This window comes from Poecilia reticulata, chromosome 17 (genome assembly GCF_904066995.2).
Source record: "Poecilia reticulata chromosome 17, P_reticulata-male-v2, whole genome shotgun sequence".
Classification (NCBI taxonomy): Eukaryota; Metazoa; Chordata; class Actinopteri; order Cyprinodontiformes; family Poeciliidae; genus Poecilia; species Poecilia reticulata.
Window position 1 is genome coordinate 12824625 of NC_088846.1, and position 24376 is coordinate 12849000.

The following is a 24376-nucleotide window of genomic DNA, read 5'->3' on the forward strand; positions in this document are numbered from 1 at the left end:
AGACACATAAAAATAACAGGCGCAGCATGCTCTCATGCACATGCAAACAGACACACCGGTGGATGCGCTCTGCACCGTATTGTGTGGTAAACAAACAACAGAGGGCAGCCTGCGAGTCTGTCTGATTAGGTTGTAACCTTGCCCAGATCCACACTGTCTCTACTCAGGTGCTGCATCTTCAGGTTTCCAGTCCACTTAAATTAAGTCGGACATGCTCGCACACTGTAGACTATTTTCATTGTATGACGTCAGACTTCCCGCCGTTTCTAGTCCTAACAAAGTCACACAAAGTTCAGGGACCACGGGGCAGTCGTAAATCTTGAGGGCAGAGGCCATTTCGTTTCTTTCAAGACCTTATTAGCAGCAGGCCAGAGCTATAAAGGGAGCAGATTGGTTTATGTACATAGTAATCAGTCAGTCGCTGAAAAAAAAAAAAAGCTCAACTCACTGCGTGAGCTCCTTATGTTTACGGCAAATATTTCTCATGTGCTCAGAGAATATATCCAGAAAACCTGCTGCATTTGTTCCAGTTTCACCTCGAAAGGGAGAACTAGTGGAATAATTGACTGGTTAAATGTTTTAAGAACAACGATGGCTGCAAACTTCAGTAAAATTCACTGGCATCTTGTAATATCACAGAGACCTGAAACATGGTGGTTCCCCAGTTTTTCACTCAAAAAAAAAAAAAATCTGATCACTTCCTGTACTCTGAGAAGATTTACGACATTTTTGTTTATTTCTACTTGAAAACTAAAATACATAACTGTAAATTTTGCACCCATACTCTCTCATCTCGGAGTATGATCAATCTCTTATTTCTTTTTTTCCACTTGGTTTTCTCAAAATAAGACATTTAAAGCTCCCATGGATATTGTGTATTTGATTTGAACCCATCTGGGAGGAACTATCGTACAGCTGTACATTTTGGGAGTCTGTCTCTACCAATTTTGTGCATCTAGACCAGTGTTTCTCAACCATTTTTGGGCCAGCGCCCAGTGGCGGAGCTAGACTTTTAAAGTTGGGGGGGCCAAGACTACGTCTGGGGGGGCAAAATTTAAAATGTGTGTGTGCACATATTATATATATATATATATATATATATATATATATATATATATATATATATATATAAACTAACCAAACTGAACCAAATATTCAGTTTGGTTATTTAAAAAAATAACCAAACTGAATATTTGGTTATTTTTAAGCCCCTCTGTCATTTGACAGGTTATAATTAACACCTTTGACTGGCCCACATGGAGACATGATAGACTTTACGCTAAGAGTTCATCGCAGAGGAAACTAGAATCAATCAATAAAAAGATCCTTTCTGAATATCATCTCATGGACACTGAACTAAATGTCTTTCTGACCGGGAGCTGACAGCGTGTTGAAGAGTTATGGACACCTTGGTTAGGAAGCTCTGTTTGGACAGGTAATTTGACAGGTAACAATATTTCGGGTCGGACCAGAATTATTTGCCTGATGGTGGTTCGGGCTTCTAATGAGTTTACATTTAATGAGTTTGGAGCACACAGAGAAAAGCTAAAGAGAATGTGATCTACTTATTGTAGTTTAAGTAGAGGAATAACAGCTGACTGTTGAGAGAGGAAAGAAATTAAAGTGCAGATCCGTTAGGCAGAAACAAGCGCAGAGCGCTGGACAATAAATGCGCATAAATGCTCGTTACGCTCAAATTAATCACACATGAGATGACAAACGCAAAATATACAATATAGCCTATAGTTACACTGCTTACGTTAATGTTTTAAAAACAAAACCAGTAAAAACTTAACTGAGTTAATATGTCAGATTCCCTCCTCACCTCGTCTTGATAAGAACAGAGAGCAGTTCGCTGGTTTCTGTCCAGAATGTGATCAAGCGCATGCTGACCACTTGGTGCGCAGACAGTTGGTCCACTGTGCGCAGACAGTTCTCTGTGGCACCATTGTGGCACAGAAAACATCGTGGAGCTCATTATTAATCATTATAAGAACAATATATGTCAGAGAATCATCTATGATCTGGACGCTTTAACGGACCAGAGACTTTGGAGCGTCTAGCACAGCTGATCTGCTTCTGGAGGAAGTGAAGCGGGATCAGGAACCGATCAGAGTTCTGTCGTCTTCTAATCACGTCATTTTGTGAAATGTTACCTGATTTCAAAAACGTTCTCGCAGAGAAATAGTAAATGTTTCGTTTGATGACTACAAATTGGAAATAAAATGATTTTTTTCTTTGACGGACAACGAAAAAACTCCAGCGCAACCTCTCCTCCAAACTACGAACATTGTCGGCCCCTCTTCGGTTTTTTCTCTTTTTTTGCGGAGAATCAATAAATAACTTATTGGTGTTTTACCATCACCACCAGGTATGAAATGCTTTAGCCTTTGAGTTGCAACCACAGCGCAGCACAACTGAAACATCCAGGAGAAGAATATCAGCTTGTTGTTATGACAAAGGAGGCTGGTATCACGCCTGATCTAAATCTATTTATTTATGTCATCACATGGACTTATATAAAGTTTTATACATTTTCTTTCATATATTTATTATTGTTTTTCTTCTTTAGATATTAGGTTGACTATGATTCCAAATAATGTACAGGAATAACCTGGTGCTGTTACGTCAATCATCTGGGGGGCCACTGGGGGGCCAATCAGATGACAGGGGGGCACTGGCCCCCCTGGCCCCCCTCTGGCTCCGCCACTGCCAGCGCCCCCCTAGCCTTTATCCAGGTCCCTCTCCGCCCCCCACCAAAGAATTTGCAGGCTACTTTGCACTGACTATTATTTTATCATTAATATTACTATCACTATAGTAGATGTTTTGATTTTTATGCTTGTTTCTGTATTTATCATCAAAAATAATTTCCCAGAGAACAAAAAAGTCATGGGAATAGAAATTATTTTCACAGGCGTCTATGAAAAATGCAATGAACATTCAAGTTAAAATCTGTAGACCTAACAGCAGCCAGAGTGGAAACAATATTCTTATTTTGTGCCATTTTCTAGTTGTTAATCTTGCACAAAATGACCAGATAAAAGATGTGCAACATGCCAGTATAAACATCAATTTGCAAAACGACTGAGCTCTGCGACATTAAAACATGGATAGAACTGTAACTACATTAATCATAGCTCTTCTTCTCTTCAGTGTTCGTCAGTTTCTGGTGGTGCAGCTCTGTGCTGCCTTCAGGAGAATGGGATATCAGAGTATCATCCATAAAACTTCACCCACATGGCATTTATTGTGCAAACCAGAGCTTTCAGTGGAAAAACTAAAGCTCCAGATCCTTTTAATGCCATACAAATATGAGACAGAAACATGGATTATATCTTTATAGAGACCTGTCTATTGATTTATAGATTAATAGTTTTACTGGACAGAAATGACAAAGAACAAATCTGGTTCTTAATCAAATCCTAATGAGTCAAATTGAAAGTGTCATGGAGTCATCAGCCTCATGACATTAACACTGACATGAGAAATAATATTGAAGAAATAAATATATCAAATCTAATTAAAAACATAAATAAGTGATCAGTTCTTTACTGTTATGGTCTGTAAGATATATTTATTCTCAGTACTAGATGTGGTCTCAACAAACCCATGACATTTCAACAATATTATTTTACTTTTTATGTGGAAATAGTGTCTGTTTATTCTTGCCATACAGTCCTCTGTATTAATTATTGCCCGAAAGATCTTGCCATACCAGTTTATTCCTATGTATTTACTTTAGTTTCTGAGTTTATTCTTGCATTTTGTTCTTTATTCATTTCCATTTAGTTTAATTTGATTAGTTTTATCCTATCTTGATTTATTGCTATGTGTCCACTTTAGTTTCTTTCCTGTTGCTAGATTTATTTGTTCGTTTATTGACGCTCACCATCACCATTTTTACCTTCGACCAAACGCCCCCAAAGGCATCCCAGCGCCCCACTTTTGTAAAAATGTCCGCCAGCGCCCCCTGCCGTCCTCTGAACGCCCCCTGGGGGGCGGTACCGCCCACGTTGAGAACCGCTAATCTAGACACATCTTGTTCTTTTGCGCAAAAAAGTCAAAACCCAGTTGGATCAGATAGAAAGCATCAGTCAATTTTCTAAGTCTTTACACAGAATTTCATTTGGACTTCGACTAGGCCAATTTCATATCATTCCGATGTTGTTTTAAGCATTTCTTTATGGCCACTGTTCTATGCCGGAAGGCGAATCTCCATCTTTTTTGGCTCTTTTGCTTCTATCTAACCGTCTTCATTTTCCAATCAACTTTGACAAACTTCCCTGTTCCCTTTGGAGAACAGTGTGACGTTGCTGACTGCACAGCGAGTACAGTTTGCATTTAGTCCAAAAGCCTAAACTCTGGTCCCATCTGTCTGTCACAGATTCTTCTCCCTCAATAACGACTTATCTTGTTAGAATGAATGGAAGCGTATGGAATCCATATTGCGAAAAGTCTAATAAATCTAAATACTTTTTCACTTTTGCAGCAGATTTGTCACAAAAAAAAAAAAAAATTGTCTCGTCGTTAGTGAGACGGCTCTGGCTCGGGCAGAGCTGACCTTCTGCTGACGGATGCATGAGTTCGCCTGTTATCAGACCCGTTCAGGATCGCTGTGATGTGCCGAAGAGGCGCATGTGCCAGTCTGTGTGACACTGAGCTGCATGTGAACCACTGCAGTTTTTTTTTTTTGCAGGATAGATGAAGAGCTCGCTCTGCAGATCAGAGGTCTGGCCACATGCCAGACACAAGTCATTAAGTCTGGTATGTGCGCTGCGAAAGCTACAGCGGGCTGCACAATTTATGGCGGTTAAGCCAGTGTTTACTGAGTTTTTTTTTGTCTTTTTTTAATTTAGTGTATTGCGAAAAAGGATTTAGTGAGGCAATTGTTTCTTCTGGGATGTAATTAATTAGAAAACTCAGAGATTACTGCACTATTAGCAAAACAGCCTGTTGAAGATAAAATTTTAAGAACTACAGCGAGATAAAATCATTTATTAAAACTTGACCTTACATACATAGACAGTGATCATCCTGAATGACACCCATTGTGACAACTGTCTACACTGCTTTGAATTAGCCGTAGCCTCTGGGGATCTGTGGCCTTATTACTGCTGTGCATCGAAATGAGTCATTAATTATCTCAAGCAAGCTCCAAAAGAGCTCCGTCACCGCCACCAAGCTCATCTGATGTTTTCCGTAGGTTTAAAGACAATGTTTGGGTTTTCAAGGAAACGTACAGTTCCTCAAAATAGTATTCACACCCTTACTTTTTTTTTTCTTCTTTTTTTGCAGTTTGTCATGTTACAATCAAGATCTTCAGTGCATATTTCTTTTACCAAAACAAAAAGGTTTGTTCTTATGCTTTTAACCAAGTTCCTTCAGAAGTCGCCTAAATCATAAATAGAGTCTGTGTGATTTTAATCTCAGTCTAATTCCAGCGGTGTTGTGAAGACTTCATAAAGAAAATGTATCATCAAATTGCATCGTGAGAGCCAAGGGACACATTAGACAGGTCAGAGGTAGCGTTAGGTTATGAAGCAATGTTTTAAGCGTTAATCGCCTCCCGGGGGATTCCTGAACACAATCGTGGGAAAAAGTTAAAATATGGCACCGTTGGAGCCTATGAGACATGGTCATCCACCTGCGCTAAAAGACAGAAGAGCGTTAATCAGAGGAGCAGCCAGGAAGCGCTGGGTAACTCTGGAGCAGCTGCAGAAGTCCGCAGCTCAAGGGGAAAAATCTAATAACAGGTCACTGTTATGAATCTTGTGGTTGGGTTGGATATTTATCTCTCCTTTGCAACACTGATTATTCATTTGGGGAACCTGATTTCACCCTTAATGCTCTCCTCCACTGCCTTTTGCTTTGAAGATCATTTTGAAAGCATATACTTCCCCCTCTCAGGGACAACAAACCCCAATGATTTCACTGACTTTCACACTTCAGATTATAACGTTTGTCTTAACATTTGTGTTAAATAAGTTTATATTCAGAAACTGGTATTCCTGTTGCGTCTCCCTGTTGTTGTGACCTCTGAGCTCTGTCATAGCAGTCACCTAATTTGACAACAGATTAAAGAAAGTTAAAAGTCAAAATGTAGATAAACATGCACAGATTTTCTTTCATTTCATAATTTTTGCAGTTTGTATGATGGTTTATGACGTAAGATGATCCAAGAAATACACTGAAGTTTATGTTTCTAACATAAAAAAAAAAAATCCAATTCACTGTCTGAAACAGTGAACGTCTTTCTCTGCTTGCTAATGGAAACCTCTACCGTGCAAACAGGAGACTCTGTCATCAGAGCTCTGATTACTCCAGTCTGGACGGGATGTAAAGGGAGTTCATTTCTTCTGCCATTTCCTTTCAAAAGGCTAATTAGCTTCCTGATAAGAAACCGGTACGGTTATCCTGTGGATTGGTCATTGGGAAATGAAATCACGTCTTTCTCTTTGCAACAGCGGAGCAGTTAGAGATTGAGATGATAACCGGGCGACTTAAAGCATTTCCCTGGAGACATTTCCCCTGAAATGCACAACGCGGTGTGTGTGAGTGTGTGTGTTTTAGAGTGTCTGTGAGGTTCGTCATTAAATCCCTTTGGTATATATATATAAAGAAATTAATTCAGTTCTCTAGCTTTTTAAATAGGCAGACAGAGAATTAAGAATTAAGGCAGCTAAAACCTTGAAATGCCTCTGCAAATGTGATAATTGCACAAAGAGCTGCGAACAGATTGGAGGAGACTGAAACGATGGAGATAAGTTACAACCGGCGCACGATGAGAAGACAAGGCGGCGGAGTTGGGCATCAGAGGATGGAGATGACAGCCACTGAGAACAGGAAAAAGGTGAATGTGATGAATGAAAGAGAAGGTGGAAAGATTGGAGGGAGGGACTCTGCCTCTTTGTGTCACTGAGTATGAAGGGAGGTCAACAGCGAGAATCTAATGATGCAAATTAGGGCTGATGCTGCGCCGAATGCCACAAGAGAGGCCAAACATGAAGCACGTCACGCCACAACACAAACAGCAATTTCGCATATTAAACAACTCAACGTTTAAGAAAAAATGGATACAAATTCTCCTAGAGGAAGTGACCCAAACCGCCTGACTGACTGGTACCTGGTCAAAGTAGAAGCTCGTCTACGCGGCAGGCAAGTAAGCAAGTTAGAAGGAGAAAGATGGGAGGGGGGGAGGGGGAGCAGTGTGACAGTTTTCCTTCTGCAGCCTTTGAACAGCAGCAAGATGCTGGATTCATATGAGGAGAGAATCTATGATGGAAATGTTTTTGGCTTTGACCTGCATGCATAAACCGATTGGAGAAGACTTCAGTTTTATTCGATTGTTGACACTTCGTCTTGTTTCTAAAATGTGCACAAAAAAAAAAAAAGTCAAAACATCATTGACTTGAGATCTTCCAACATAAAGGAAAATGACCTTCCTCTTTTTTCAGTCAAGGTGTGGTAAATAAACCATGCACCCAAAAAAGACATGTTCATGCACTGCGCAAGTGTGCATGGATGTGAAAAGCATTGCATATGCATACATAGCAGGGATGCAGACAGCGGAGTAATTGCACGGCTTCATGGATAACAGTGACCCTGTTAGTCCAAAAGCTTATTGGCTGCCTGTTTCTCTGATTCGGCTGCTGCAACCAATGGGAGCAGTCACCACCGTTTCAGATGTGGGGATGAAAGAACAGAACGAAGCGGGCGAGAAGGACGGTGAAATAGAGGTGAAGGTTAAAAAAAAAGAGGAAGACATAGTTGGATGACGTTGAGGGGAGGGAAGACAGAAAATGGAGAGTGACAAGGATGGAGATGTGGGATGAAAGAAAGCAGGCGAACGTGGAGGAGAGAGCCGAATCCTCCGCTGTACGGAAACAAAGACGGCAATCCCTGAGCTCTGGCAAAGCTGTTTGGCTTGTGGTTGCACACCAACAAAGCACATGTGTGTGTTTTGTGCAGAAGAGTTGTCTGTCTGTGTGTGTGAAGGCAGTGCTTCGCAGAAACAGTAGGCGATCATCACACTTTCTGGCCCCTCTTCTCACCAGAAATCCCACAGGAAAATCTACACCAGTTCTGAGCGCACACATCTCTATACACACATCTGTCTGTGAGGGCTTTGTAAACGCTGCAGAGCAAGGTAGTGTAAAGAAACAGATCATTGCCAGGGAGAAGAAGGGAATTCGCAGGGGACGAAGCGTCTGGAAAGGTCAGAAAAGTGGCTGAGCAAATAAAAAGACGCTGAAGGCGCACGGTGCAAAGCAGGTCCTGGAGCTTGGGAAAGGTTTAAGGTATCGCAGGGTCTGATTATGTGGTATCTGCGTGCATGTAAAGGTTATCAAAGTGAAATGTAAATTCACTAATTTCGTACCCACTGTTTAAACTCACACTGGAAAAATGTATCCAAAACCAACCATTCCATGTACTTAAAAGTATATTAGACCTTTTTATTTTTATTTTTTTACTTATTTTGGTTCTGATCCCTATTTGAACAGATCCAGCTAGCATAACTCCAAGCAACATAATCTTGGTAGATTTTAGTAATAAAACATTAAATAAGGATTAGAATATGCAGGCTTATTTAAAAGTGTCTGTCATCCAAGTCACCGGTACTTTGTCTGTAAAAACATTTTGGATTTATGAAATTGATGCAAGCGACTCAAAGGTCAATGTGATTTATCAACTTGGTAAAAGCTTTCTCAACTCATTAGCTATGCTTCTGAAACATTTGAAGAAAAGCTCCTGCCGTATTCATAATCTGAAAACTAAAACATTTGTTACAGAAAGTTTCATAAAAAAAAATTTAAAAAATCTCACAGCACCAAAAGGCTGACGTTGTTGAAACCCAGATCACATTCCTGATAGCTGATAGTGACATTTACCCCACGGAGAACTCAGTTCCTGCTGGAGGAAAAGTCATTATCCTTTGCTGAAAACAGATAACATAAATCATTTGCTGCTAATTAATCAAACGATTTCTCTCCAAAAAATAAAGAGAGAGACTCCTCCTGGACAGAATGGCGAAGCCGTCAGGGCCCTTGGGCTCCTAGAGGAAGCAAAGGAGACACAAAGAAATGACTGGAGTCCTCCCCCTGGGAGCATCCTGTTAAAATTCAAGGACTCTCTTCCTCTCTCACATTAGCCGCCTCTAATGCTCATCCTGCTCCCTCCTCGGCTCTAACCGAGGTCATGGATGAGATATCTCAGGTGATACCCTGGGAGGCTGGGAAGCTTCCAAGCGCACGATTGAACTCGCGTGCATGCGAAGCCGACGTGTTCGTCAATGCTCAGATCGTCTTTGGAGTCGGAGAATCTTCACTGTCCTTGCAGGCAAATGACGGAGGTCGACAAAGTGGAGACTCAAGAGAGGGTCGTTCCATCCCCTCGCCACGTGAAGTCCTCGCATCAAGTGTCGTGCAAGTGAAAGTGGGAGACAGCGGGACTCGTTTCTGGACGTTCAAGAACTGCCGCCTTAAACGCGGCACATCTCTTGCATTTCAAACTGCGCCGTGGCAAGTGCTTGGTAATGAGATCAGTGGTGCTCTCTGAGGGTGACAGCTGGGGGAATAAACTGTCTGTTGCATTTTACGCCATCAAAGTAATGCAGCAGAAATCTGCAAAACAGCATGCGTGATCATCATTATCGTCGCAACAAACAGCCCTCAGGATCAACACTCGAGGACACACGAGCTTCGTAAGACGGGAGAACAGAAACGTTGCCGTCCTTAAAGCGTCCTTCCCAAGGACGAAGGAGACAGAGACAGATCCGCTCTATCTCCATGTGATAGTGAGTGAAACGATGGGAGGACTGACAGGCGGCAAGAAGAGAAAGATAAGGAATCACAAGCACCAAAGAAGAGGTGCTGACAGCTCGCCGCTCCACACCAACCTGAGAATGCTTCAGCTTCAAAATATCAAAATATATATATATATATATATATATATATATATATATATATATATATATATATATATATATATATTGGAAACCCTTATCCTAATTTCAACCCCAATGCCTGAATTATTCATTCTAGAGCAATGGCAAGAAGAAAAAGGGATGAAAAGTCATTGCTCTATTTTCTATTCACATAATAAATTCATGACTGGATGTGCAAAAGTAGAAAGAAACAGTGGAGGTGTGGAGGACACCGCCAGAGCCATTTGGAGGAAAACACAACCAAGATGGAAAAAAAAAAGCAAAGAGGGAAATGCAAGATATTAAATTCTGTGTAAAATCAGCATCATAGATCATTAGCCTGTCATCAGCTGAGTTTGAGGCTTTTACACTGAGAGGAACCAAACGGAGGAGGCAAAATCTAATATCTGACAAGATTAAATGTTACAAACATCCCTGCTTGTCTTAATCTACCAAAGAAATTCAATAATCTGATTTATACAGTCTCTGCTGAGACGTTTAAACACAGATATTAAAAAAAATATATATATATATATATATATATATATATATATATATATATATATATATATATATATATATATATATATATATATATATATATATATATATTTGCACATATGCAAAGTTCAGTTTTATCATTTTGTCGACTTCACCTATTTATAAAGATGTTTGATGTAGCTTACAGTTTTAGTGTTTAATGCAAGTCGAAACAATCCAGATCCATATCTTTTCACAGATATTAGGAGGCATGTTCATATTCCTCCAGCTTTAGCAGGTTCCTACTGGCTGCATTTTCTTAAAGGTTCTTTTACCCTAAAGTTGAAAAAAGTTTGGTAAGCAAGCATTTAATCAAGGTGCTCAACTTATGGAGCCCCAAAGGAGCACTTAGGTCATCCAGTCAGACGTTTTCAGTGCAGCTGAAGTTCAAATGAAATCACAGATGCAGTGGGAGTCTCTGCGATGCAACCTACCACTCAATATTTACACCCTGCAGTCTACAGACTTTATGATCCTGCCTAAAACCTCACTTTGTTTTTTCTTACACTGGCTTTCATTTCAAGTTCAATTTGAGTGTGCCTCATTGTTTTATCTTGTTTTATATTGTTATACTGCTGTTTACATTTTAATGAATCGATAGTTTTATGCTAACTTTTTAGCCTCTGGGGTCAACCTTTCCGTTTCAAAACTTTCACTCTGCAAGTAATTTCACAAAAGATCGCAATACAAAGGGCTTCACAGAGTGATATCAATGACGTTTCCAACAGAAATATCCACATTCAAAAATATACAAGCTACGTCACCGGGAGTACCGGGAATTTTCCCAGTGGGCCGTTTTGACAGCAAGGGCTTTGTGTGTGTGTGTGTGTGTGTGTGTGTGTGTGTTTTTTTTTTTTTGTTTGTTTTTTTTTAAGCTGGTATCCCACTGCGATCCGTAGGCAGTGTATGGCAAGCCATTTTACCATAAAATCAGTCTGCGACTATAATTTAATTGCAGATATCTAATATGACTTTCGACTATAGACTCTACATTTTGACTGTCCTGAATGGTAATGTAAGATAACTACAGATTTTTAAGCCATGCTTGAAGGCAGCAGGTAGCCTCAGCGGAGCCTTGTTCCTTACGATATGAAATGGGAAATTAACACATTTGCATGTTTTGAGAAAGAGATTACTTGAGACTTGGGGCAGTGGATTCACTGGGTTATAAAACTAAAGTGGTATGTTATTCCTTTTAACAGAAGTAGGAGTTTGAATTCCCAGATATTCATTTACCCAAACACTATGAGGCACATCAGCTGTGGACCAGATTTCAGATGTCGCAGTGATGAATTCACAAAGAAACGAGGCTCAGGAGAGGAGACTGACAGACGCTTTAAGGTGCTCTGCTTCACTTTTTAATGCATGTTTAATGTGCTCATTAAACATGAAAATGCTTCAGAAATATGAAAATTCACTCATAATTTTCAACCAACTTGAAAAGAAGCTGACATATACATCAAAATGAGCAGACAAGTAAAGAAATGTGACCGTCTCTCTCTTCTGTCTGGACCTGATTGCTTTTTATTCAAGCGATCCTTCTTGTCAGACATTTTCCGTTCAAAAGACCCTGGCTGCTTTGCCACAAGGCAACAAGACTCAGGCCAATTTAAAGCTGGTGAAAACACAAACAGTTCAACCGGCAGTGGAGCGCATGATTCAAGGTGGGTTTTATTGTCTGATTGCGAGCAGAGGCCAAGCAGAGCCACGTTTCAATTTAAGGAGGCAGCTAACCTTTAGATCCAGAAGAAGAAAACACACAAACTGCATACAGATTTAGTCGCTTCCTTAACTGCTGGCCTCTCTGTCATCTGTGACACGTATTAAGGACAAAGCAACACATATGTGCTGGCATTCCCAACTGATTCCCACATGTCTCCGATCCTGCAGGGATGAACACTGCACAAATGTGTGCGTGTTGGCGTGTGTGTGAATGTCCAATAGTGAAAAGGCCTCCAGCTTCTGCAGGCCTGTTTGTGTGGCAGTGAGGCAGAAGTAATGTCTGAATCTGTGCTTCCTCAGAGCAAAATGCATGCATGTGTGTGTCTGTGTGCATGCATGTTTGCGCGTGTGTGTTTGTATAAAAAACAGGGGGTCACTGCTAAAGGACGGTACAAAGAGTCTGTCTGTCTGTCTATATTCACCCAGAACAGACAGACCTTAGAGCAGTTTTTATTAATGAGAATGAGAAATTTGGACACCAATTAGAGAAATCTTTGTATTTTAACAATCTGCTTTGCCTGAGGAAATAAAAACATGATGAAGCTGCAGCTACTGCTAATGTGAACGTAGAAGATATCAAATCAATAAAGATTTATCTTATGTTTACAAAAATAGTTGTGTCTTTAACAACAGCGAGGAACCAAATAATACATTTGACCAAGTTTGTAAATCCAACATGCTCTTGTCCCGTATGTGAACTCTGACATGAGCTAACGTGTCTCCCCTTGAACAGCCAGAGACATCGTATGACACGAAGAGTATGGAAAACCTAAGGGCAGACATGAGCGAGCAGGCGGGACCGGATTCAGTGGTTTATTAAAGTGCAAATTTTGCTCACAGGCAGGTAGACGGCAAACGGAAACGGCCCGCGAATCACACAACGGGAGCAGGACAACAGCAGAAGCCATGAACCTTTAATGGGCTGACAGGAAGCAATGAAGGCTCGACGGCAGGCGTGAGCACCCTGGGACGGACGCAGGACAGGTGCGAGTCATGTGTGAGGGCCCGGCCAGTCAGTGTGACAGCAGGCGGACAGAATGAAAACCACACAAAGCGGAGACAAGTGACACGTACGGAGGGATTGAAACTGTCCCGTCTCGAAATTCTCTAGGACCTGTCAGACGTCTAAATGCATTTTACTTGAAGCCGGTGAGCTCTTTAAATGTTACACTGATTCCTGCTGGGTGACGATGTTCTTTCAACAATGATAAATATTTAATATTTGCCCTTACTTTGACCACTAGACGCACGGTGCCTTTAAAGCCTCTAAAGGTCTCCTCCAGTTTTATACGCTATGACTGAATCTCATCTAAAAATGTTTGGTTTTTATTTTACTGGATTTTGAGAATCCTCTTTTTCCTGCTTTAACATCAATAGGTGTTAAATATATTTAAATGCAAGGTAAAACACACATATTTCTTTTAAAACTGACCCAGGTGTTTTTTTTTTGTTTTGTTGCAACAAACCTCAGCAGATATTTTACTGTTGTGAGTATTACAAAGTTAAAAGATACTTATTTTTACTTACAAATGACTTAATACTTGCCATGAAAATTCTCATTTTTTAGGTCAAGGTTGGTTTACTACTTCACTTTTCTCCTGCGTTTTAAAGGAAAAGCCCCAACTGGATTTAAATCCAAGGTTTAAAATCTACAACGTTATAAAATAGGAACTAAAATACATTCAGCAGCTGGTTCTGTACTGGCTGTTCTAGAAAATGTTTCCACAAACACAAGATTGGACCAAAAGTTTCATCTTCGGTCATATCAATCACAGTTTAGCCCTTAGATCAGGGAATGCATGTGCATAAATCTCAATAGTTTTTCACTCAAAGAAAATAAGATATTTCTCCAGACTGAGCAGAACACTGTTAACCTCTCTCTAAGCAATGCTTCAGACTTTCCTTTTTCTCTCTGTCCCTTTTCTCTCTTTACTTCTTTATTTTATCACAAAGGAAATGTGCAGGATGCACAGCATCGTTTTCCAATGATATTCTACGAGCTGCAGCAGCAAAGAACTGAAAAATGAAAACGATGTCAGAGTTAAATTATTTCATTGTCACAATAAGTCTAGTTTGACATGCTGTATTCTTTGGTTGCTTATTTCTAAATGAACATTTTAATTGTACGCGTAAAAACGTTTATTGACTCTACGACCATAACCAAATCTGGTTTAACATATTCTGACAGCACATCCAGATTATGATACACAGTACTTTAATTTTGGTGTCGATGTAAACTAATTGAACTCCCGTCGATCTTAAAAGTTGGACCCAGTTGGGAACTTAAACAACATTTTCTGACCACCTAGAGAAAAAAAATCTCTCTTGTTAGATCAATATCGGTTCATAACTTTAAAAACTCAAACAGAGACTTGTCTTTCTGTCAAGGCAGAGGAAATTTCAATCTTTCAGCAGCCATCCTCGCCGTGTTTCTTATAGCTGCCTGAACTCTTCATCATGTTGCATCGCAAAACCCCGTCAGGGGAGAACAGCTGAGAAGATCGTCGAGTTTCACTTTTGCAGCAGATCATGCTGTATGTATGTAAGAAGTCACTAGTTTCATGCAGGACTCTGGTTTTTCCCTCACAAAAAGAAAAAAAATAAAATCTTTGCTCGGATGCTGCATGAGAAAATGTAAAGCAGCCCATTTAGACCATCCACACCATTCAGTGTAACAATTTCCTGCCTCATATATTAAGACTTAAAAACTTAAAGAGTCTGAATCTATATAGTCAACAAATGTTTCACTACACTGGAAATATTTCCACACTTGGGACTTGCTTATTTTTGCACTTCTTTCATTTTCACACTTCGTCTATGTCAGGACTGTGTAGGAGTCTGTAAGTGGACTTTGAGACATGCAATTTTGTGCTGTCCTGCTATCTTATAATCTGTGCATACACACTGATTTATACATTATGCTATAGAGGCCGACTCTGGAGAAAAATTAGCCGAGGAGTTCCTGACACCCTAACCAACCTTCAACTGCTTGACTAAAATTTTAACCAAATAAAAAAAAGCATATTTAGCTGTGCAGTCTTGCTTCCACAACTGAAGATAAAATATATATTTAATGCCACTCTTTCCAGACTTGTATTTGTAAAACATTTTTAAATCATTTTTTTTTCTTTCACTGATCTTTCATATGAATTTGCAATAAAATACAATGAAGTTTGTGAAGGTCAAGTACATCATTCTGTGATTTCATACAAACAGTAAATGGTAAATGGAAGTGGGATGAAAAAAGAAAGTTTTATTTATTTATTGTAGAATGAAAAAAAGCCTTTTTTAATATATATATATTTTAAATGTCTTTATTGACCTTTGTCTTGTCTCTCTATCATAGAAATCCAAAGCTTTCATATGACGACTGATTTTGAAAACATCACAACATTCATGTCTCATGGTGAGGAGGACTTTGTGTCCAGCAAGGCTTCGTCTAAATCTTCATTGGGTATGAATAATTATTCAAAGTTCTGATGTAGAAGAATTGTCTCCAAGTAATTCAGTATTCTAGACTATTTAATGCATACAGAATATGTTTTTGTGAATATTAAAAACCCCATTATGTTTGAATTTTTACATCTATGAATAGAGGTGGGGTAAACTTAAAAAAAAAAAAAAGCCCCCTAGTGTAGTGAGCTCTGTGCCGTGCTCAACGCTTGATACCTGAGTCATAAGAATCCAATTTTGTGAGAAAGGAGCACAGCACTCCATCACGGCTATCAGCCGAGTCCCTTTTCCAAACAGGAAAATGTGGTTTGTGTTGTGCCTAGACAAACTGAGGGGATCAGGGAAGGAATCGATAGCAGCGCAACGTTCTTCGAGAGAGTTCTTATGGATCGGAGCGCCGCCGAGCCTCAGAAAATCACTGATGAAACAACAAATGGCATTAGAGAAGAAATAAGAAAACAGAAATGAGAAAAGCGACGTACACTAGTGAGACTCTTCAACCTCATGTGAGCAAAGTACAAGCTCCATACCGAAGCACAAACACGCACACACACAAAACAAGAGGCATTTGTGGCCTGACGTCAAAACTTAACATTTAACACTGAAGCTAATAGAAAAAAAACACCAGTCAAACTAAATAAAATTACTCCAAAGAGAAGTAAATGCAAATCTAAAGAAAAATAGTCATTTATTGTCTTAATCGCTCTGTGCCTGCCCTTGTTCGTCTCTCTCAGTCACACACACGTTGCCAAACACATGAGAGAATGGAGATAGGTGAGAACACAGGGGACCTCCTACATCGTGCAGCTGCTCATTAACTGAGCTGCATAATTAAAAGGTAAAGTGATACTATTTAACCTGCATTAACATCAAATTAACCGCAGTACAAATGGTGCACAGATGCACACTAAGTAAATCTCCTCAACTGAACTTACAAACATCCAGGAAGCTTCACTGATGAGTGAAGCAGACGTCCAAACTCCACGAGCCTAATAAACATTTAATCAGGTGTGAGAAACGCAGCGACCTCGTTCATGCAGGGACAACGACACCCTGTTTGTGTAAAATTCTAAATACTGAAAATAGAGAAAAAAAACTTTCCATTGCTCACTCTGATGAATGTTTTCAATTCTATATTGCAAGTCAAATTAAAATAAAATAAAATATATGTATAATTAGCCTTCTTGCTTCACTGCATATATTTATTTCTGTCTTGGGTTGTTGGTGTTCTGCTGTTTCTGTTTTTTCTGAGTTTCTTTGTTTTATTCTTTTACGGCTGACCCAAGTGCCTTAAAGCACAAACGACTTAAAGTAAAAATGAAAAAGCAAATAACTTATGTTTATGTACACAGTTGAACAATGTAAGCAAAGCAACAGTGATTAAGTCAGAAAACCTAATATTGTTTTGAAGCTATAATTATTTGTGTAATATAAATAAATAGTTGGTGAGCTAGTTATTAAATTAAGTCATGTAACGTATCAGCGTGTAAGTTTATACTTCCAACATGGTTTTTTTCTTTTAAAGATGCTGCAAGGTGACATGTGAAAATGGGAAAATATTAAGTCTGTGAAAATTTGCTCCTGTTTCAAATATAATAATCTATAATATGAATAAAATGTATAATTATGTTTTGCTTATGAATTAATTTATTCATCATCTCTTCTCAAGCAAAAACATAAAAACCAAAAGGAACCCTTGAAACAAATTGGCTGTGAAGTCGGAACATGGAGTCAGAATGAACTGTACATTTAATGCTAATTAAAGTCTTGTTGTGAAGCTAATTGCTTTCTTAAGGGGTTTGCTTAGAATCGTCCATTTTAGTCTTTGTCGTAATAACAGCTTATGTTTCGTATGGTCACAAACAAAAAAAAAAACAAAAAACCCCAGAGTGTTTTAGTGTGAAAACATTGACTGCTGGTGGAGTGTGACATTCATTACAGTGATGTAACCTTGTGGCAAATAGCTGCTGGAATCAAGCACTTTATTTTTCTGCTTTCTGTGTTCAAAACTAATCTCATGGGGAGAACGGGGTGCGAGTGAAGCATGGAGCTGCCACAGGAACGAGATAGCTGGATGTTACGGAAGCGTTGTGGAACACCTCCCAGGAGAAAAGCCTTCTGTAATTAGAAAAGGAAAGATTTAATGATCGCTAAATTCAATTTGAGCATTCCCTTTATAAATACATTTAAAAAAATCACTTAGTGGATATTTGTCAGACCGAATGATGGCGCGGAGCTCAATGCTCGTGTAGCTCAATAAAAATTCATTAAAAAGTGCAAGACAGCAGGTGACCTTAAAACTTTCCCCGGCTGAGATTGGAAGAGACAGCGGTGAAGTACAGCAGGCGGACAGACGGATGGAAACCGAGAGCGGAGCGGAACAACAGAATTTGAAGCCCCGAGGTCACTTCCGAGAAAAAAAAAAAAAAGACTGCAGCGGGAAAGTAAATTAAAGTAAGCGAAATAGAAAGCGGAAAGGGTTGCATGAGGGAAAGGCTGTTTGTGAGAGAATTATTTTTTCATAAAGGAGGCAATGAAAAACAGAGAGGCAGGAGGAGGAAGAGGAGGAAAAGGAGGCATCGAGGCCAGGAGGCTGTAACAGAGTGAAGGAGGCTGCGGCTGCAGGGAGGCAAAGCTCCCAACTCCGTGTTAGTTGACCCAAGGAAAAGGCCTGCTTCTTTATTACAGACTGAGATCATGCCCTTTATTTCACACCATATATTTTACACCAAAGCATTATAACCTCTATGGAGTCACAAAATAACAGAGTCACATGCACACTCCCACCCAGGGTGAGTAACACTGAAAACAGGACCATTAAAATCAGCAACACACAACTCTGCACCTCAATCCTCTCTTTAATAACGCCTCGTACTTCATCACATTTTTCTTGTTTCTTGCTTTTTTTTTGCGTGTGTGGATTAATACAGTGTGTGTGTGTGTGTGTGTGTGTGTGTGTGTGTGTGCGTGTGCGTGTGTGCGCGTGTGTGAGTGAGTGTGGTTATCCGCAGATCTCTGGGGTTGGGAGACTTTGTCCTTGTCTGTGAAATCACCTCAATCACACTCCAGTGAGCTAATGGGAGCAATCCTCCATGCAGGACATCTGAAGACCCACGATGCATTGCTCAAGGTTGGTCATCATCCTTACTTACACACGTAAAGCGCTTGCTGAGATCAAAAGCACCTTCGACAACCACCTATTCACCTTTTCTTCAAAACTTCTCAGTAAAGCTCTGCTTAGATAGTTTCTTTCTTTTCTCACGCAGTAAAAAAATAAAATAAAAGCGATTATTACTTTTTCCTTCCTGGGCCCATGACCCGCTGCGTTCACTTCATTATCTTCCCATGTTGGCTTTTAAACCCTGCGGAGAGGTGGCGTACCACCTGAATATCATTTTCTTAGCATTCTCTATTTGCCATATTACTACTGAAACAATAAAACTCACAGGAGTTTTAATAAATGTGTAGCATACTGAGCATATGATTTCATTGAGGGAAGAAAGTCCAACATATTATAATGAGCCCCACATATGACGGCGAGTGTTTGAAGCTCGACACCCCTTTGTTTATGTCGATCCGGTTGAGACTCTTATTTTGAAATTGGAAAGGAAGTGATTAGTGTTGGCTAATTTTGCAGCTCTTGTGTTGCTAACAAACTTTGTTATAGAAACGTTGAAGAAGCTTTCACTAAATCGTTTGTGTGGCAGCGTTTTAGAGAAAAAGGTTGGTAAAAACAATATCTGAAAACATCCAATCAGATTAATTATTTCAAAACTTTTTTTTAAGAATCTGCATCCTGCGAGCCAGCCCAAAGGCCCGATGAGTAAAAGCTCTTATACGTTTGTTTTAAATTTCAATTAGGTTAAACATCTAGTAGATCAGTTGTAATGCAAAGAGACCCTGGAAGTTTGTAAACCCAATATAGACCTAACATAGGGACTGGATTAGAGAAAAAATGACAACTCAAAACTGCACATTATCAGAAAAACCTACATAGAAGCAGCATTCAGCTTCTATACACCATAAATCTGGAACAAACTTCCAGAAAACAGCAAAGCAGCCAAAACACTGGGTGCCTTTAAACTTAGATAAGACTTCACCTGTTTAGAGTTGCTTTTGAAACATAATCAATGAAACATTAATCAACAATCTGATGTGTAATGTTGTTGACTTCTATGTTCTATGACTTTGTTATTTTTGTGTTTTTAAGACGTAAAGCACTTTGAAATGCCTTGTTGCTGAAATGTGCTACACAAATAAAATTTGATTTGATGATTTTCTCACACATAGATGTTTAATATCAAATTTAATTCAATATTAATACTAAAAATAATGAAAAAAAAATTACAAACTGATGACAATAAATTACCTATAAACTGCAGCAAATAAAACCAAACAAAATAAAAAATAAATGGATTTTAAAAAATCTGTGTTTTGTAACTTCTGTTTAAAGCGGTTACAGTACTGGAATTTATTTATTTTTTTATATTTCATACAATACTGTTTCAGTATTTCTATATTCACTTGTATTTTTTGTATATATAGATTTTTATATTGGTTCTGCTCTGTTCTCTGTACTGCTGTAACAATGTAAATTTCCCCACTGCAGGATTAATAAAAGAATATCTTATCTTATCTTATCTTATTTTTAAACTAGCGTGCGCACAAAACGCTAAGCCTGAAACTGTGAGTGGCTTACATCACTTCGCTTTCCATGCAAAAGTTGACATCTATAAAAAACAAACTGGAGTGTGCGGTTTCTCACCCGTATGTGGAGACAGGGGAAACTCGCGGAGCAGATGGCAAGGTGGAGAACTGAAGCCACATCGCGTCGTCATTTCTCTCAAACATCTAATTTCACTCCATATGAAACTTTAATAATAGATCAACTTTACCACAAGTATCCAAGCAGCAGCGTTATTTGTGCTTCCACTGCTGAACCATAACTATGCATGAGAACCAATCTTAAATCGAAATCCACACAAACATTTCATCAAAGTTTTTTTCTTCTATGATGTCCAGGGTGTTTGGGTACCACATATTAACACAAACTTCGACAAGGTGTGAGGCAATCAGACTGATCTCTGTTAACATGTAAAGACAGCACGCGTTGACGCTCGTGTGTGTGATTCTGCGCGATGAAAACATTAATGTGTCCGTCGCGCACGAGGCTCGCTTCAATATTGCTCACACCTGTACACGTATCCATCATCTGTTGCCTTCACCCAGCAAGATAATGCTTCAGGTCACAAAGCTTAAACACGACCGGGTTTTTTGTGGTGGTCTCCTCAGTCAAACAGACCTCCTTTCAGGAAGTGGTGGTACAGGAGGTTCATGTCAGCCGACAAATCCGGAGCAACGTGGAAAAGTGTGCGATGCCATCATGTAAGAAAGAACCAGAATCTCTGGGAAATGTTTCTGACACCTTGTTGAAGCTACACCAGTGAGAATTAAGACGGTTCAAAAGGTAAGGAGGTACGATCACCTACTAGCAAATTGTACCTTACAAAATGACTCGTGAAAGTATAATTACATCTTAGTCTCCATTGGAACAGATGAAGAATTTAACAAGTTGTAAGACAAATGACATTTATGAAAACCTCTGTAGCAAAAGAGTTGAAAGAATAAGCAGGTTTCAACTGTCACGAGTCGTTTGGTCAGTGAAGGGAAGTTTGCCTTGTTTTGGTTTGCCGACAGGAAGAGAACGCTGTGAACAAAGATAAAGTCAGAAACCCAAACAAGTTAATGATGAGCTGCAAAAACCCCATCATTACAGGTTCGTTTATGCTGAACCTTTAAATTTGCTGCAGGTATTGAGGTCATTTGCGGGGAACAAAAATGGTTGGTATTCCTTTTCCTGATACTGTTTGCTAAAACTGATGGACCTCTAAAATATGACCATCAGCTCCTTTCTCATCCTTTGCTTTCATTGTTGAAGAGGCAGAGAGGAAACTAGACGGGCCTGGTGTCCAAAGGCGAAAGATTCGGGTGTAGGTAATTGCTTACAAAGATAATGCAACAGGAGATAGGATCAGAGGGGAGGTGACAGTCTGTAATTGGAAATGGTGAAAGAAAGAAGACTGTGAAAAAGGAATGGGCGAAAGAGAGGAAATGGGACTCAGTGCAATACTGAAACACCCCATGCAGCCTTCTTGGCGTTACAGGCCAGTAGGTAGGTGGTCACTAAACACTATAGGTCACGTTAAACAGGGTTGTTCATGTCATGTTCCCCCTCGTGGCGTCCCGCAGGGCAGAATGTAAGCCCTGGCTTTCGTCAGTTTTCTATTCGCCACGGCCCAAAGCTGCACACTGTGTGCCGAACACCATAACTCAGGCACAAAGTTAATGTAATGAGCCAGAAAAAGATCTCTGCCCAGAGACATGAAACACAACAACATTCCACCAGTGGAGGCTTATTTACATGCATCACTCAAAAACGGCTGAAAAATTCACCCTGGTTGCAAAAATAAGCATTTAGAAAAAAAAGGGAAGCATGACCATGAATGGACGTACACAGTCACACACACACACACATACACACGCACGCACGCAACCCCTCAGCCTCATCATCTTCTTTCCTTTGCTTTGCTGCGAGGACGAGTAAGGAAGTCTTGTCAGTGCTGGTAGTCGTCAGCGTAGAAGATCAGCAAACACGCAGTTTTGTTTCAAGTGTGCCTGAGCTCTATTTGTGAAAATACTCCAACCGACGAGGGTTAAATATTCATGCCCAACTGTGACCGAGTGTGTGCCTGCATGCGTGTGTGAGTAAACATACCCAGGACGGAAGCGTGGTCCCTGATGCCTCCTCATCCGTCCAGCTGTGTGTGTATGCAGATCTTATTTCCTCTCCTCTTGGCCCACAAGTGGCCGTGGCCGCTCGGGAGGCTCGCCGGTGTGATCTTCTGATCTCTCCCCTCAGTCGGTCTCACTCCTCGGCGCTCCAAACATGCCTCTGGCTCCCCTTCTTCTTCCCAGCTCTCCTTCCTGCCCTCCCTCCTGCCGACAGGCTTATGTGCACACTTCACACCTCCTTCTACTCCTTGTTGCTTATCGTGACCCCGGTAAAAAAAAAAAAAAAAAAGAAAGAAAGCCCGTTACGTTAAGCAAGGCTTAACGTGAGACTCTCCTCTCCTTCGGCCAGTTGCTGTTCAGCGGGTCAGGGATCCATCCGTCTCCCAACGACGTGGATGTGGAATCAAGGGAAAGGAGAGGAAGGATGGGGAAGGAGCGAGCTGTTGCTGTAGCTGTTGCCTCTGCCTCCTTCTGTATGAGCGCCTCTCTCTCGCTTAGCATTCTTTTCATCTCTCTCTCTCTCTCTCTCTCTCTCTCTCTCTCTCTCTCTCTCTCTCTCTCTCTCTCTCTCTCTCTTAATCTTGCACCACCCCCTCTCTTGTTCCCTCAGCCACTGTCTATCTGCTCCCGCTCTGGATGCTGCTGACCGCGTGTTGGAGCGAGTCTCAATTACGGGAAAAGAAATGAAGAAAAACAGGAGCAGGGGAGACAGAAAATTTAAAACATGTAAAAAAAAAAAAAAAAATTCCCAGAGAAAACTTCTTGACTATGAAAAATAATAAAAACATAAATGGTTTACATTAAAATGTTTAGACAGTGCCATAAAAATGATTTTATGTCCCTGAAACCTTTGCTAATTTTATCATATGTAGCCATGCATTTTATTATGATTTTATGCGATAAACTAACACAAAGCAGAAGATAATTGAGAAATGGAAGGATAATGGCCTTTGAGCTTAAAACTGGTTTACATATAAACCTTAAATAAGTGTTGTATTCCACCCTTCCTGGATCACTGATTTGCAAAATCACCTTTTCTTTTGGGAACGGCTAAGACCAAAATTATTCATACTCCTCGCAGATAAGGATTGAATGTTATTTTTATTAAACCAAAATATTTGCTTCTGATTGAAAACCACACAGATATCTTAAGGAAAAAGAGAAATGTTTCCTTGAAAATATCTAAAAGATTTCAAAAACCGCTCTTACGATTTATAAGCAGCATATTTGTAGTTTTAAGATTTATCTTTGGTAATCATGACTTTGAGGTAGGAAGGCCTTCTTACCATCACCCTAATCTCTGGCTCCCCCTACAGATTTTTTTATTATTATTTTTCTTTTTACCAAATTCAGATCCGGCCTCTAAAACAATAATATTCCCATTATGCTTCCAGTCAGAAGAAACAAGATGGAATAACTGAAATTATAACTTTAAACTTAAATCTGACATAGAGTATGAATAATTTTGGCCTCATCTGTGTAGAATTTTGTATTTATTTATTTTAACAGAGGGACAAAAACACTAGAAAAAGGCTGTTTTGCATTTTTATATTTATTAAAGAGAAAGAGAGGAAACGCTCCAAATGAAAGTCTATAGGACATTAAGTTAAAGGTTTCTCTTTGAAAAGAGAATATTCCAGCATTCTCATCTGCAATAGATTGAAAGAATTGCAAACAGGCTGAAGTACTTTCTCTGACTATCAGAAAATAAAGTGTTCCAGTCAATAAATTGATTGTAGTTGGCACAGCGCTTTGCCAAAGGGCTTCATTATGCAAGGAAAATCATGATTTATGCAGACTATAAATCCCAGACTGTTTTTCCGCCAGTGAGAGGAACTAAAACAAAACAAAAAAAACAATTGCATCATGCAATATTCTGTTAAGCAAAAACAGTAATTTGTGAAAATAATATTCTGGCCTTGGATTTATTGTCACATCATTCCA

General features: G+C 39.7%; 1 protein-coding gene across 1 annotated transcript in view; it reads right to left on the reverse strand.

The window, feature by feature from the left end:
* The window catches only part of lingo3b (leucine rich repeat and Ig domain containing 3b), a 46404-nt gene extending 23333 nt beyond the window's left edge, over positions 1-23071 (reverse strand). The window contains exon 1 of the mRNA XM_008433864.3: positions 22416-23071. The gene's annotated coding sequence lies outside the window, so the exon portion shown is untranslated. The remainder of the gene's footprint in view (positions 1-22415) is intronic.
* Between the last annotated feature and the right edge of the window lie 1305 nt (positions 23072-24376).